Source organism: Bos taurus, chromosome 11 (assembly GCF_002263795.3).
Source record: "Bos taurus isolate L1 Dominette 01449 registration number 42190680 breed Hereford chromosome 11, ARS-UCD2.0, whole genome shotgun sequence".
NCBI classification, from domain to species: Eukaryota; Metazoa; Chordata; class Mammalia; order Artiodactyla; family Bovidae; genus Bos; species Bos taurus.
In genome coordinates this window covers 48,198,092-48,213,433 of record NC_037338.1, presented here as the reverse complement: position 1 = coordinate 48,213,433, position 15,342 = coordinate 48,198,092, and positions in this window count along the sequence as shown.

Genomic DNA, 15,342 nt, shown 5'->3' with positions numbered 1-15,342 from the left:
CTGTGGCATGGGCATGAGAGATCTTAGTTGCAGCGTGCAGGATCCAGTTCCCTGACCAGGAATTGAACCTAGCCTCCCTGCATTGGGAGCAAGGAGTTCTAGCCACTGGACCACTGGACCTCCTTTGCCTTTTTTCTGATTGGACTGTTTTTCCTTTTTTAAACTGGTGAGTTCTGAGAGTTCTTTATGTATTCCAGAAACAAGTCCTTTGTCAGATACAAGGTTTGCAATTATACTCTCAGTCTATAGTTTGTCTTTTTATTCTCTTTGCAAGATCTTTCCAAGAGCAAAACTTTTTAATTTTGATGAGGTTCAATGAATGATTTTTTCACTTTATGGATTATACTTTTGGTGTCAAATAAACATGCTTTGCTTATCCCTGTGTCCCAAAGATTTTTTGCCAAGTTTTTCTTTTCTTTTTAAGTTTTATATGACCTGTTTAACATTTAAGTCCAAGATCCATTTTGAGGCAATTTTTGTAAAAAATATTTGACTTAGATTGAGATTCACTTGTGTTTGGCCTATGAATGCCCAATAACTCCAGCTATATTTGCTGAAAAGGCTATTCTTCCTCTTTTGAATTTTTTCTAAATCTTTGCTAAGAATCACTTGGGCATATTTGTGAGGCTATTTCTGTTCTCTATTTGTATTTCCCTGAACTATCAGTCTATCCCTGTGCCAGTATCATACAGGCTTGGTTACTGTAGCTATATATTTAGACTTAGCATTGAATAGAATGACTTATCCTAGTTCATTCTTTGTTTTCAAAATTATTTTAACTATTCTAGGTGCAGCACTTTTACATATAAATTTTGTAGCAAGCTTGTCTATGTTATACCGTGTTGAGATTTTGATCAGAAGCACACTAAATCTATAGTAATCAATTTGGAAAGTATTCATATCTTTACTGAGTAATCATACATTACACAAACACAGTGTATTTATCATCATACACAGTAAAAATACATACAAATATACAAACACAGTATGTTTATCCATTTGTTTAGGTAGCCATTCAGTTCAGTTCAGTCACTCAGTCGTGTCCAACTCTTTGCGACACCATGAATCGCAGCACACCAGGCCTCCCTGTCCATCACCATCTCCTGGAGTTCACTCAAACTCAACATCCATCAAGTTGGTGATGCCATCCAGCCATCTCATCCTCTGTCATCCCCTTCTCCTCCTGCCCCCAATCCCTCCCAGCATCAGAGTCTTTCCCAATGAGTCAACTCTTTGCATGAGGTGGCCAAAGTACTGGAGTTGCAGCTTTAGCATCATTCCTTCCAAAGAAATCCCAGGGCTGATCTCCTTCAGAACGGACTGGTTGGATCTCCTTGCAGTCCAAGGGACTCTCAAGAGTCTTCTCCAACACTACAGTTCAAAAGCATCAACTCTTCAGCGCTCAGCCTTCTTCACAGTCCAACTCTCACATCCATACATGACCAGAGGAAAAACCATAGCCTTGACTAGACGAACCTTTGTTGACAAAGTAATGGCTCTGCTTTTTAATATGCTGTGGTCATAACTTTCCCTCCAAGGAGTAAGTGTCTTTTAATTTCATGGCTGCAGTCACCATCTGTAGTGATTTTGGAGCCCCCAAAAATAAAGTCTGACACTGTTTCCACTGTTTCCCCATCTATTTCCCATGAAGTGATGGGACCAGATGCCATGATCTTCGTTTTCTGAATGTTGAGCTTTAAGCCAACTTTTTCACTCTCCACTTTCACTTTCATCAAGAGGCTTTTTAGTTCCTCTTCACTATAGGGCTATTCAAATGATCTGTTTAGGAAATTCCCTTGCTGTTCAGTTGTTAGGACTCTGTGCTTTCACAGCTGAGTGTGGGTTCAGTCCCTGATTGGGGAACCAGGATTCCACATGCCAGGAACACAAAAACAAAAAAGAGAGACAGATCAGATCAGATCAGATCAGTTGCTCAGTGGTGTCCGACTCTTTGCGACCCCAGGAATCGAAGCACGCCAGGCCTCCCTGTCCATCACCAACTCCCGGGGTTCACTCAGACTCACGTCCATCGAGTCAGTGATGCCATCCAGCCATCTCATCCTCTGTCGTCCCCTTCTCCTCCTGCCCCCAATCCCTCCCAGCATCAGAGTCTTTTTCCAATGAGTCAACTCTTCGCATGAGGTGGCCAAAGTACTGGAGTTGCAGCTTTAGCATCATTCCTTCCAAAGAAATCCCAGGGCTGATCTCCTTCAGAATGGACTGGTTGGATCTCCTTGCAATCCCTAAACACTACAGTTCAAAAGCATCAACTCTTCAGCACTCAGCCTTCTTCACAGTCCAACTCTCACATCCATACATGACCACTGGAAAAACCATAGCGTTGACTAGACGAACCTTTGTTGGCAAAGTAATGGCTCTGCTTTTTAATATGCTGTGGTCATAACTTTCCTTCCAAGGAGTAAGTGTCTTTTAATTTCATGGCTGCAGTCACCATCTGTAGTGATTTTGGAGCCCAGAAAAATAAAGTCTGACACTGTTTCCACTGTTGAGAAACATAAAACAAAATTATCTATTTCACACTGCACAAGTTGTGCTAGTCCGTGTTTTTTGAGGTTTGTTTCATCTAAGTTGTTAAATTTATGTGTATAGAAAATAGAGGTGTAGCATTTCCTTATTATCTTTTTTGAGGGGGCCGCACAGCATAGCATTTGGAATCTTAGTTCCCTGACCAGGGATTGAACCCATGTCACCTGCAGCAGAAGCTCAGAGTTTTAACTTCTGGACCACCGGGGAAGTCCTCTTATTATCTTTTAATGTTTGCAGAGTCTTTAGTGATATCCATTTTCGTTCCTGATATTGTAATTAGTGTCTTCTTTTATTCCTTGTCAATGTTATTGGAGGTTTGTTAATGTTCCTCTATGATTTTCTCTATTGTTTTCCTATTTTCAATTTTATTCATACCTGCTTTTGTATTTATTATTTTCTTCTTCCTGCTTGTTTTCAGTTTATCTTGCACTCCTTTTCCTGGTTTCTTGAGGTGAGACCTTTTTTAACCCTGTATCATTTAGAAGTGTGTTGTTTAGTTTCTGAGTCTTTGGAGATTTCCTGTTATCTTACTGTTATTCATTTTTAGTTTAATTCCACTGTGTTTGGATAGCATACTAGGTATGATTTCAATTCTTTTAAATTTATTGAGAATTATTTTATGGTCCAGGATATGATCTATCTTGATATTTCATGGACATTTCATAAGAATGCATATTTTGCTATTATTGGGTTCAGTTCAGTTTAGTTCAGTCACTCAGTTGTGTCCGACTCTTTGCGACCCCATGAATTGCAGCAGGTTGGGTATCTGTAAATGTTGATCAGATTCTGCTAGTTGTCAGTGGTGTTAAGCTCTTTCATATCTTTGCTTACTTTCTATCTAGTTGTTTTACTAACTATTGAAAGAAGGTTGCTGAAGTCTCTAGCTATTGATGTGAATTTGTCTATTTCTTCTAGTTCTATCAGTTTTTGTTTCACATAATTTGTAACTGTTGTCTGGTGCACACTTATTTTGGACTGCTGTGTCTTCTTGGCAGATTGATCTTGTTATTATGATATAATGCCCATCTCTACCTCCAGCAGTTTTCTTTGCTCTGAAGTCATCTTTATATAATATTAATATAGCTACTCCTACTTTCTTTCAATTAATATTTGTATGATATGTCTTTTAAAATACTTTTATATTCAGCCTGTCTATACGATTATATTTGAAATGAGCTTATTGTAGATATCGTATAAGTTAGGTCCTGGTTTTTAATCCACTTTGCCAATCTTGTCTTTTAACTGGTATATTTAGACCATTTATATTTAATGTAACTAATGATATGTCTTCTCCAAAACAGAGAAGACATATCTTCTCCAACACTAATGATACGTCTTCTCCAAAACAGAGAAGACATATCATCAGTGTTGGAGAAGACTCTTGAGAGTCCCTTGGACTGCAAGGAGATCCACCCAGTCCATTCTGAAGGAGATCAGCCCTGGGATTTCTTTGGAAGGAATGATGCTAAAGCTGAAACTCCAGTACTTTGGCCACCTCATGCGAAGAGTTGACTCATTGGAAAAGACTCTGATGCTGGGAGGGATTGGGGGCAGGAGGAGAAGGGGATGACAGAGGATGAGATGGCTGGATGGCATCACCGACTCGATGGATGTGAGTTTGAGTGAACTCTGGGAGTTGGTGATGGACAGGGAGGCCTGGGGTGCTGGAATTCATGGGGTTGCAAAGAGTTGGACATGACTGAGTGACTGAACTGAACTGAATGATATGTCAGAGCTTAAGTTTGCCATTTTATGTTTTGCTTTCTGTGTCTTTGTTTTCTATTTCTCTAGTTTTTTTTTTCCAGCCATACTGTGGATTACTTGAACACTTTTAAAGAATTCCATTTTGACTTATCTATGGTGTTTTCCCCCAGCTTTATTGAAATATAACTGACATATATAACATTGTGCAATTTAAGAGATACAACATACTGATTTGATACATTTATATATTGCAAAATTATTACCACTGCTATGTTTTTAAAATTAATTATTTTAATTATTTGTGTTTAAGATTTTGGCAAAATATACACTAACATAAAGCTTACCATATTTAATCATTTTAAGTATGCAATTCAATACATTCACCATGTTATATAGCCATCATCTCTATCCATTTGAGAACTTTTTCATCATTTCAAACAGAAACTCTGTACCCCTTAAACAATAACTCTTCCTTTTCCCCTTATCAATAGTATTTTTGATTTTACTCTTTGTATATATTTTTTAGTCATCACTCTAGGTATTACATTATACATACCTATTAAATTCTTATTTGTGGTTTAGTTCTAACATGTGTCCAACTCTTTTTGTGACCCCATGGATGGCAGTCCACTAGGCTCCTCTGTCCATGAGATTTTCCAGGCAAGAATACTAGATTGAGTTGCCATTTCCTTCTCCATATCACAGTTTACTTGGGTCACTTTATCAATTCAACTTAAAGATAGAAACCTTATCTCCCTTTATGTCTTTGTCCTCCCTGTTAACATGATTGTCTTAAATATTTACTCTACCGACATTTAGAACCACATCAAACAGTGTTATAATTTTTGCTTTCAGTGCCAATTTAGAAATTTAGAAAACTCAAGAGAAGGGAAGTCTATTGCACATACCAACATTTTTGCGTATTATGTTCTTTCTTCCTTACGTTCCAATACCATTTTTGGTATGTCTGTGGGTGATTTTCAATGGACATAGAATGCTGGGTTGACGACCCTGTCCTTTTAGTACTTGAAAAATGTGCCACTTTCTTCTGACCTTCATGGTTCAGATGAGAAATCTGCTGCAATTTGTATTGGTTTTCCTCTCTACAAAATGGTGTCATTTCTCTTTGGCTGTTTTCAAGATATTTTCTTTATTTTTCAGAAGTTTAATTATCATATGTCTTGAAGTGGAATTCTTTGGGTTTATCATACAGGCTTTGGTATTTGTTCAACATCTTGAAATTATAGGTTTATATCTTTGCCAAATTAGGGAAGTTTTCAGCTATTATTTCTTTGAATATATTTTCAGTCTTGCTCTCATTCTCCTTTCCTTCTGTGATTACAATGATATGATTGTTACTTAAAAAATAATATCCCACAGTCCCTGAGGCTCTGTTCATTTTTATTCCAGACTATTTTCTGTTGTTTAGATTCAATAAGTTCTATTGGTCTGTTCCTCAAGTTCACTGATCCTAACCTCTGTTATCTTCACTATTTTTGAGCCCAAACAGCAAGTTTTTAATTTTACTTATGTATTTTTCGTTCTATAATTTGTTTCATTCTTTTAATAGTCTCTATATCTTTGCTGAATTGTTTTTGTTTCAAGAAACTTTGTCAGTGATTGCTGAAGTATTTTTATGATAGCTTTAATATATCAATAACCTCAGATATGCAGATGACACCACCCTTATGGTAGAAAGTGAAGAAGAACTAAAAAGCCTCTTGATGAAAGTGAAAGAGGAGAATGAAAATGTTGGCTTAAAGCTCAATATTCAGAAAACTAAGATCATGGCATCTGGTCCCATCACTTCATGGGAAATAGATGGGGAAACAGTGTCAGACTTTATTTTTTGGGCTCCAAAATCACTGCAGATGGTGACTGCAGCCATGAAATTAAAAGACACTTACTCCTTGGAAGAAAAGTTATGACCAACCTAGATAGCATATTGAGAAGCAGAGACATTACTTTGCCAACAAAGGTCCATCTAGTCAAGGCTATGGTTTTTCCAGTGGTCATGTATGGATGTGAGAATTGGACTGTGAAGAAAGCTGAGTGCCGAAGAATTGATGCTTTTGAGCTGTGGTGTTGGAGAAGACTCTTGAAAGTTCCTTGGACTGCAAGGAGATCCAACCGGTCCATTCTAAAGGAGATCAATCCTGGTGTTCTTTGGAAGGAATGATGCTAAAGCTGAAACTCCAGTACTTTGGCCAATTCGTGCGAAGAGTTGAAGTGAAGTGGAAGTGAAGTCGCTCAGTCGTGTCCGACTCTTTGCGACCCCATAGACTGTAGCCTACCAGGCTCCTCCATCCATGGGATTTTCCAGGCGACAGTACTGGAGTGGGTTGCCATTTCCTTTTCCTGACCCAGGGATCGAACCTGGGTCTCCTGCGTTGTACGCAGACGCTTTACCGTCTGAGCCACCAGGGAAGCCTCATTGGGAAAGACTCTGATGCTGGGAGGGATTGGGGGCAGGGGGAAAAGGGGACGACAGAGGATGAGATGGGTGGATGGCATCACTGACTCGATGGACGGGAGTCTGAGTGAACTCCGGGAGTTGGTGATGGACAGGGAGGCCCGGGGTGCTGCAATTCATGGGGTTGCAAAGAGTCAACCCGACTGAGCGACTGAACTGGACTGAATGTAATTATCATGGGCTTATACAGGTGGCGCTAGTGATAGGGAACCTGCCTGCCAATACAGGAGATGTAACACATGCAGGTTTGATATCTGGGTTGGGAAGACCCTTTGGAGAAGGAAATGGCAAGCCACTCCAGTATTCTTGACTGGAGACTCCTATGGACAGAGGAACCTGGCAGGACAGGATTGCAAAGAGTCGGACATGACAGAAGCAACTCAGCGCTAATGTAATTATCAGATAATTCCAACATTTGATTCATTTCGTTGGCATCTATTGATTGTCTTTTCTCATTCATATTGTGATTTTTCTAGTTGTTGGATGAGTAATTAAAAAAAAATCACATCATGGACATTCTGGATAGTATATTTACAATGCTCTGGGTTACATTTAATCTTCTTTTTCCTTTAGAGCAGGCAGTCCCCTATTGAGATTTAACACATGGGCTGCTGGGTATGTATGTTTAGCTTCCAAGCCCTGCCAACACACTTTGGCAAAAGTGGAGCCCGGACTCATACTGCCTTGTTGCAAAGAGGTGGGGTGGAAGTTCAGCACTCCCCTTGCTCCCAGTGGAAGGGTGGGGGGTAACAACTCCCAGTGTCTTGTTGCCTCTTAACCAGGGGTATAAACTCAGCTCCCTGCTCAATCTGTTGGTACCACCTGCTGGGGGAACTGGAGCACCACCTGCTTTTGCCAGGCAGGAGATGGAAGGTCAGCTCCCTACTCTGCCTTGCCAAAACCATCCTGCAGAGGAACTGGAGCGCTGCCTCCAGGTCCATGGATTAAGGGGGGTTGAGTGGAAAATCATGTCCCTGCTCAGCTCTGCTGATACCATGCTAGGGGGAGAGGATGCAGTTTTTTGTGTTTGGCTGGAATAGGATGGATATTGCCAACAAAGTTTTCAGTGTTAGGCCATCCCTTTTCCCATGCTTTCATTAGGAAAAATAGGCTTTCTTGGAGCCTTTATTGTGTGTGCCTGTTTGTGGTGCTGAGTGGGAGTCTTTTGCAGTACCCCATCTGAGATATGGGGGGCTTCCCTGATGGCTCAGTGGTAAGAACTCACCTGCCTATGGAAGACATGCAGGTTTGATTCCTGGGTGAGGAAGATCCCCTGGAGAAGCGAATGGCAACCTACTCCAGTATTCTTGCATGGAAAAATCCCATGGACAGAGGAGCCTGACAGGCTACAGTCCATGGGGTTACAGAAGAGTCAGACACGACTTGGCAACTAAACAACAATGACAACAACTGAGATATTGGAGAAAACCTGTGAATTAACCACCAGGTCATCTTTCAAGTCCTAAGATCCCTATACTGCCCAACTTCTTTCTACCTTTCAAAATATTCCTGTTTTTCTTCTGTGCTACATCCAGGGTTGTTTTTTTTTTTTTTTAGAAACAACCTGGAGGAATGGGATTAGTTTGTGTTTGTGGAACTGGAAGTCTCAAAAGGCCATGTCTTAAGCACTTGCTTAGTTTACTGTCTGGAGTTTCCCCCAGGTTGTCAAAAGTCATGAATCTTGTACGTCAGCAATTTACAACCTAGACTCTGCCCTGAATAGATGCGGTAGGAAAAGGCAACCCACTCCAGTATTCTTGCCTGGAAAATTCCATGCAGAGAGGAGCCTGGTGGGCTACAGTCCATGGAGTGGCAAAGAGTCGGACATGGCTGAGCATGCATGCACACAAGATACATAAACAGATGCATCAAATACATACGTAAGAGGAAATAACAGCACCCTGGATTTTTATAGGGCTTCATGGTTTATGAAGAACTTTCTGTGAATCTATTCATATGTATTCTTATACATTTGCTAATTACATGTATACATTTACCATATAAAACACATTTAAATTACTTTAGAAATAAATATATATAACTCAGTGATGTTGCAAGGTGGGTGGAGTAGAAATTGTTATTTAAAAAAAATAAGACTGTTGGGTTAAGATTGTTGCCAACGGTGTAAAAGCTGGAAAGTAGCAGTGTTACAATTTCTGTGAATTTTAGCCCTAGACTCCTATTACCTAACCACATTACTTAGAGTAAATGATCCTTTGTGTTATTAGGAACCACATGCCTAACAAGTAATTATGGAGCATAATTTTGCTTTTCGGAGGTAGAGGGCTAATGGGTTTTGGAGTCAGATTTAAATTCAAATTCCAGCTCCACTGTGTATTAGCTGTCTGATCTTGCAGAAATCCCTCTCTGCTTCAGTTTATTCCTCTGTAAAATACAGATAAAATAATATTTACTTCCAAAGTTGCTTCTGATAATCACATATTTAAAGCAAAGTGCCTGGCATACTGTAAGCACTCGATAAATGGTAGGTATTATTATTACTGGAGTAAATAAACAAAGCCAAAGGGGGGAAAAACACCCATTACACTTTTGCAATGAGGAAGTAGTGATTCAGCATCAAAATTTTCAAAAGCAGGGAGGGGGAATTCCCTGGTGGTTCAGGGGTTAGGACCCCAGCTTCCACTGCAGGGTGCACGGGTTTGATACCTGGTCTGGGAACGAAGACCCCACAAGCCACAGGGTGTGCCCCCCACCCCAGAAAAAGAGCAAGGAAGGTGTATCTATGTATTTCCTGCTTGGTTGGGTAGTGCCTCACATGTTGTCTAATAAACACTGGCGTCTCTGTAACTTTAGAACTGGAAGGGACTTAAAGGTCATCTATTTCAAGCTTCTTATTTTATAAACAAGGAAACTGAGGCCGGGCGGGGTTGAGTGAATTACTTCAGAATTACAGTGCTATCACCCTTCCTGCTATACCTGTAAACCACACAAAAGAGTGAGCAGCAAACAAAGTATAGAAAGACACCCAGATTCCAGAAAGAAAATGATCAGATCAATAAAACCTGTGGGACCAGGTCCAAAAGGTATAAAGACCCCTACAGGGCGTAATATATGAGGGCAGTGCCTGCGTATCATCCTCACAGAGATCTTTAAGGGATGTCTAAACTAGAAGGTGGGCTTCCCTGGCAGTTCAGTGGTAAAGAATCTACCTGCCAATTTAGGAGACTCAGGTTCGATTCCTGGGTTGGGCAGATTCCCAGAAGGAAATGGCAACCCACTCCAGTATTCTTGCCTGGGAAATCCCATGGATAGAGGAGCCTGTCGGGTTACAGTCCATGAGGTCACAAAGGAGTCAGACATGACTCTGAGACTAAACAACAACAAAACCAGAAGGCAGCCAATGGAGAAGTGCCCCGGCCTCCAGAAGGGGTGAAGACCACGTTGGGGATGGCTTTGCTGTTGAGAGGCTGTCTTAAACAATCTTTAGTGGTGCTGAAAGAGGGTGGTAGTGCATACAGAAGAAGAGGCATTATTGTTAACACTGCCTATCAGTAGGTCATAATGGCAGGCAAGGTATAATCCAGCCAGCCTGCAAACAGGCATGTAAGGGGCAATATGCCCCAAACCACACAGGAGATATAAAAGAACTGAAAAACATTCTGATCAATACTTTTGCTGGTAGTTATGCTTTTACCCATTTCTTAAATTAGTCTTAGCAGCAATTTCCAGAAATGTCTCATGTGGAGATTTCTTTTTTTTTTTTTAATGGCTTGAGAATGATGAAAATTGATTTTTAAATAAATGATGAAAAGGAGTGTTATTTTCAAAATTTGATATTTCATAATAACACATTTTTTCAATTTAACCTTACTTTTTTGTATTGGCTGTCAGCTAGAACAGTCAGGAAATTAGCACGGTCTCTTTCACAAAGTTTTTTTTTTTTTTTCTTTTTTTACAATTATAAACATAGTCTTTCTTACTCATATCTGAAAGTGCGTTTTGCATAAAAAGCATATTTTAAAAGTTTTCTTTATAGATTCTCAAATTTGAAAGATGAAATTTTTATTTTTCTGTCTTGTGTCTGTCTACTTTCAAGCATCTAAGAGCAAGTTAAGATGAAAAAAAATATGTATGAGATATACTGAATAAGGGTGAATGCTAAGCTATAGTTATGTATAACAGTTACTAAACATTTTGAAAAGATGTCACAAGCAGTTCTGAAAACTTTTTGTTAGAGAAATACGTGTGCTTAGTCACTCAGTCGTGTCCGACTCTTTGTGACTCCTTGGACTGTAGCCCGCCAGGTTCCTGTCTGTGGGATCTCCAGGCAAGAATACTGGAGTGGATAGCCATTCCTTTCTCCAGGGGATCTTCCCGACCCAGGGATTGAACCCAGGTCTCCTGCATTGCAGACGGAGTCTTTACTGTCTGAGCCACCAGGGAAGCCCCAGAGAAATGTTGAAGACAATAAAAACAGTCTACAAAATAATTCTAAATAATGAGAAACATCCTTCAGCTATGGGCCTATCTGTATATGCAAGAAAAAGTCTGGAAATTCATCCCAAGTGTTAAATCTAATTTTTTTTTTTCTGGGTTTTGGGATTTCACTGGATGATTATTTCTGTTAACCTATTTGTATTTTCTAATTTTCTAACAAAGAAGATGTATTTTGGTCATAAAACAAAAGGATTTTTTTTTCCTTTCTTTGGATTGTTTTCTTAAATGTTACAGAGAGTGGAATTTGGGGTGGAGGGGAGGACCAATGCAAAGTCTAGAATGATTGCAAATGAAACAGTCTCTAGCTTGAACAAATTATGGGGGCAGGAGCTCAGTTGATGCTGGATGGGGTTTTTGTTTGTTGGTTGGTGTTTGTGTGTGAGTGAATTATTTTTTGCTGTGTGGTAAAAATGTAGTCATAGAAAAATAATTTGCAGTTGTTCTGAAAATGGAATTTTTCTGCTGTTACTTCTAGAGACTTTTCTCTGAGAAATCAAGGTTTAGGCTGAAAGGAATTATGCACTAGGTAGGAAGGGCCAATACAAAGGAAAAAGGTAACAAAGATCTCTGCCCTTACAAGTACTATTTTTCTTTCCTTGGTTATATTTGCAGTCTCTTCTCCTTTTGTTGGGCTTCCCAGGTGGCACTAGTGGTAAAGAACCTACCTGCTAATGCAGGAGTTTGATCCCTGGGTCAGGAAGATGCCCTGGAGGAGGAGAGCAGGGCAACCCACTCCAGTATTCTTGCCTGGAGAATCCCATGAACAGAGAAGCCTGGTGGGCTATATAGGGTCACAGGTCAGAGAGGACTGAAGCAACTTAGCACGCACACACTCCTCTTGTTTATCTTCTTTCCTTTAACAAGTACCTAGGGCACTTTTTCTGTGCTGATCAAATTATGGGAGAGAAAAGAAAATTCATCTATGACCTAGGAGCTAACAATCTATTTAGAAAACAAGGTACATTTTGGAAAAGTTAACTAAAAATATGGGAGCAGTATGCACTTAAGCATTAAATGGCTTAACAGAGAAGTCCTCCAGCAGTTAAAGGAGCAGCTGGTAACCCTTAGGGTCATGGTCTAGATCAGAACTGTTCAACTGAACTTTCTACAGTAAAAAAAAAATGTTCTGTGCTGATTAACACAGTAGCCACTAGCATCTGTAGTTACTGTGCAGCTGAAATGTGGCTGGTACAACTGAAAAAATGAATTTTAAAAATTTAATTTAAATAGCTACATAGGGGGACTTCCCTGGTGATCCAGGGCTAAGACTCTGCATTCCCAATTCAGGGAGCCCGGGTTTGACCCCTGGTCAGGGACCTAGATTCTGTATGCCACAATGAAGACTGAAGATCTGGCATGCCACAACTAAGACCGGGTACAGCCAAATACATAAATAAATATGTAAAAATATAGCTACCTATGGCTGATGATTACCATATTAAGGAGTGGCAGACCAAGATCTAGAAGGTATCAGTAGCGAAAGATAGTAATAGTAATAGGATTTGTCTTATTACTTGAAGAAAGAGAAGGATTTGAGTAGCTGAGGATAAAGAAAAGCATTCTAGGAGAAGAAAAAGCATGACAAAGCTGTGCTTAATTCACCCTCAAAGTATGAAAGTGCCCAGTGGTTGGATGCGGGATTGTGATATTCTGCTATGCTGGGCAGACCACACAGCTAAGAATCAGGATTTGAAGCTGCAGGTAATGGGAAGTCTTGATTATTTCTCATTAGTGGATAATAATAGCTCTTACCATATACCCAGAATTATATTGAGTGCCTTACATGGATTGTCTGATTTAATTCTTATAACAACTTTTTTAGGAGAATGAAGATTATTATTATTATTTTTTTGAAGATTCATTTGATGGCACTGTAGAGGTAAGAGAAGCAATTATAATCTTGGAAGGATGACAAAAGTACTTATGAAGGGACTTCCCTGGTGGTCCTGTGGTTAAGAATCTGCCTGCCAATTCAAGGGACATGGGTTCGATCCCTGGTCCATGAACTAACATCCCACCTGCCATGGGGCTACGAAGCTCATGAGCCACAGCTACTGAAGTCCACACACTCTAGAGTCTGATTTCTACAACAAGAGATGCAACCTCAATGAGAAGCCCATGCACCACAACTATAAAGTCTGCCTGTAGCAACAAAGACCCAGCACAGCAAAAAAAAAAAAAAGTACTAATGAAGGTGAGGCTCAGATGGTTAAGAATCTGCCTGCAATGCAGGAGACCTGGGTTCAATCCTTGGGTTAGGAAGATCTTCTGAAGAAGGGAATGGCCACCCACTTAGGTTTTCCTGAGGTTCCCTGGTGACTCAGACAGTAAAGAATCTGCCTGCAATGCAGGAGACCTGCGTTTGATCCCTCGGTTGGGAAGATCCCCTGGAGGAGGGCATGGCAACCCACTCCAGTATTCTTGCCTAAAGAATCTCCATGGACAGAGGAGCCTCGTGTGCTATAGTCCATGGAGTCACAAAGAGTCAGACATGATTGAGCGACCAAGCACAATGAAGGTGAAGGAAGCAGAAACTGAAAAGCCTCATTTAAGACATTAGGAAGTTAGACTCAATACAGAACATGCAGAGAAAATGTGGAGGTGAATGGAAAAGGGAGTGAGACAATCTGTATCCCTAGGCAAACTGATGAGGACATGTGGAAAGCACCAATAATTCTAGGGTGACTGAAGGCAGGTTAGTGAAGGAATCTTGAGAAGGATATAGGTGGCAATGGAAACAGGTCAATGGAGTCAAGGAATCTGATGGAGGAAAGGTTTTCAAGAACCCTAGAGGTAATTAAGGGCTTCCCAGGTGGTGCAGTGTAAAGTATCTGCCTGCCAATGCAGGAGATGCAAGAGACATAGACTCAATCCTTGGTCAGGAATATCCTGGGGGAGGTAATGGCAACCCACTTTAGTATTCTTGCCTGGGAAATCCCCATGGACAGAAGTGGGTTGTAGTGGGTTGTAGTCCATGGGGCTGCAAGGAGTTGGACACGACTGGGCAATTGGGCACACACACTCACATACACACACACAGAGGTAAGTTAAAGATGAAGATGGTAAGGTGGCATAGAAACATGCGAAAGTTAAGGTAATGCTGTCAAGAGGAGGAGAGTCAGTTTTGGAAGGGAAATACGGATTCTGTTTTTGACATGTTCATTGGAGGTAACGAGTTCTCTGGATGATGATGTCTTGCTAGTTGGGGGGAATGTGAAGCTAGTTTATGAGAACAGATCAGGACAATTTTAATTTTAATGTGCTCTCACAGGACAGCAGGTAGAGAGAAAACAAGGCTGAGAATAGAACCTGGGGCAAACGCCCATCCATATAGGTGACTGAATGAGAAAGAAGAGCCAGTAAGAGAAAAGGGGTAACTGAACCATACCATGGCAATGCCCTGGAGGCCAAGGAAGGAATTTAAAAGTGATGGTGATTCGTAATTTTCATGTGTTGCAGTGAGATCAAGGGAAACAAGAGTGAGAAAGGGTGACTGAGCTTATCAAGGTGATCCTTGGAGAAACAGGAGGAACACATGTAGAGGATTTGTTTGGGCAGTTTGGCCTTCAAAGAACTGAGGATAAGGGAAACCGATTGAGAAGGGTTAAATGAAGGTTCCCCCTACATGACCAGGTCAGGCGACAGCTTAGGAAGGGAGAAGGGCCTCTTCTTCCTTCTGGTACTTGACAACAGTTCACCAAATGGATGGTATCAATAGACACATTTTGAGGAGAGGATTCTCAGGGAAGCAGGACTCAGGGTCACCTGCCAAGAAAGAAAGGAGAATGGGCAAGGGAGGGAAGAGAAAGGAGGTATGTAACAGCCACAGTTGGGGCTGCCCTTGAGAATCACCAAGAAATAAAGGACTGGGTGCAAGATCAACATGATTCCCTGACTAAACTGCCATCTCAGATTTATTCCTGGGAACTGACATCAATAGTAACAAACACCACCACCATTCATCATGTGGTTATCATGCGCTGCTTTCTGGGTGTTTTCATAAGTTATCTCACTTAACTTTCCTAACAATGGAGTTGAGTATTATTAATCCTAATTACTTACGAATTGTAAAAAAAGGAATTGAGGCTCAATGAGATTTTACCTAAATTAAAAAAAGAAGAAGATAGCATACCATGTCTCCAGGCACTGTTTACTGCACA